The sequence below is a fragment of the Suricata suricatta genome, chromosome 16, assembly GCF_006229205.1.
Source record: "Suricata suricatta isolate VVHF042 chromosome 16, meerkat_22Aug2017_6uvM2_HiC, whole genome shotgun sequence".
NCBI lineage: Eukaryota > Metazoa > Chordata > Mammalia > Carnivora > Herpestidae > Suricata > Suricata suricatta.
In genome coordinates this window covers 55520723-55522663 of record NC_043715.1, presented here as the reverse complement: position 1 = coordinate 55522663, position 1941 = coordinate 55520723, and positions in this window count along the sequence as shown.

The following is a 1941-nucleotide window of genomic DNA, read 5'->3' as shown; positions in this document are numbered from 1 at the left end:
GACGCCTCCTGCTGCCCGGCGACCTCTGTCTCGTTTCAGATGTGTCCTAGGGAGCGGCTCCGCTAATGTGACATACGCGGCAGAGCCTCCCCGTGCCCGTCCCCGCCCCACCAGTCACGCCCTGTGGGGCCCTGGGGAACTCACCTGTACCCCCGTGCATTCGTGTGAAATGGGGACCGTCACCCCCAACGCTGCTGTTGTGCTGGCTGCGTGCAGTCCGTGCAAACTCTCCAACAGTGTATGTGCCGTGTCGTGTGAGCTCAGTCAGTATTAGATGTTGTTGTTCTTGCCATCATGACCGCGAGCGTGGCCCTTGGTGAATTCTTACAGGAAGCCCGCCTCCCCTGTGGGTACAGCCGCCTGGGGAAGACTCAGACCTCTAGAGGACAGTACAGTAAGCTAGAGATTACTGCCATGGCCTTGGGGCCGATGGTGTTTCCCGGTACACGCTCCGTGTGAAATAAAAAGTTTACGTGTTGGATTTCGTTGAGAGTTGTGTTAGTCAAGTGGCACACGGGTGAAAACAGCAAGCAGCGGCCTGGGAGAAGGCACTTCCCGTCCGTGCACCTGAGCACGGACTCACAGAAAACCGCTTCCCCCACGTCAATAACAGATCGGCTCTAACGGGGGTGGGGGCCCTAACTAAGCCCTTGCAGGAGACCACCAAATGGCCAGTGAGCCAGGTTCAACATCCTCACCAGGGAAACAAGAAGTAACACTACCGAGCGATTCCACCAGACTAGAATAGCTACTGATAGAATCACGTGTGAGCCTGGCACTTTGTTGGGTCGCCACACGTGACCTGGGCAGGAAGGAATGTGGGGCCAGGACACGGGATCCTGGGGGCGCCGCAGCAGGGGCAAGGAGGGGGTGCTCAAGGGCGATGTGAGGGGACTTGCCGTGGAGGGGGGTGCTGGGACCTGCAGTCCAGTCCCGGGAGAGTCGTGGTGAGTGGACTTGCCCTGGTGGAGGTGCTGGGACCCGCAGTCCAGTCCCGGGAGAGTCCAGTACCAGTCAGACCCAGGGGTCCGGGGGAAGAGGGGTGGTCTTGTGGGAAGGACCAGAGCCTACAGGAGGGAGTTTGAGACGCTAGGAGAGGCATGGCTAGTGCTCGGACGGGTCCTGAGAGACTGAAGCCTTCAATGGCTGGAAGACTTGAGTGCCCAGGGGTCTGGCCTTGGCCCTGGGGGGTGGCAGTGAGGTTAGAGCACAGGAGTGTCCCACAAGGACCAACAAGGGATCCAGATTCTGGGGTCAACGTAGGGCTTAATGTGTGGTTTACCTCCGGGTCGGGGTGCGGCATCTGCAGAACACAGGTGTGGGTGGGTGCCATCCTGCATGAAGGGAAGTGGGGGCAGGGATCAGTGAGGCCACTGGGCACCCCCACATTTTCAACCGCCAAAATCCTCAAACTCTGCTTTGGACTGTTTTCAGGAGTCTGGTCTCACAGTGGTTCTGACAAGTTCTTTCTTGATACCCATCAAAGTGTCAGTGCATAATCCTTGCTTCAGGCTCGGTTTTGGGGAGAATAGGGTTTAAGGCATCTCTGTAGCTCTGTCCCATCACTACTCATTTGCTTCTGGTGCATATCCAAAACCAAAATTTCAACTGAAGGCCTTTTTCTTTTAATTTTTTTATTTTAGAGAGAGAGGGCGCGCAAGCAGGGGACAATTAGAGAAAGGGAGACACGGAATCCAAAGCAAGCTCCAGGCTCTGAGCTAGCTGTCAGCACAGAGCCCAACACACGGCTCAAACCCATGAACCATGAGATCATGACCTGAGGCGAAGCCGGACGCTTGACCGACTGAGCCACCCAGACGCCCCTGAGTCCTGACCCTTTTGAACAGTAGGCTCCATGTATGTTGTAGGCAGTCGGGAAATGTCTGTTGAACATCTGAATTTTAATGAGCCTCAACGCATTAATTAATGGTGCTCCTCTCA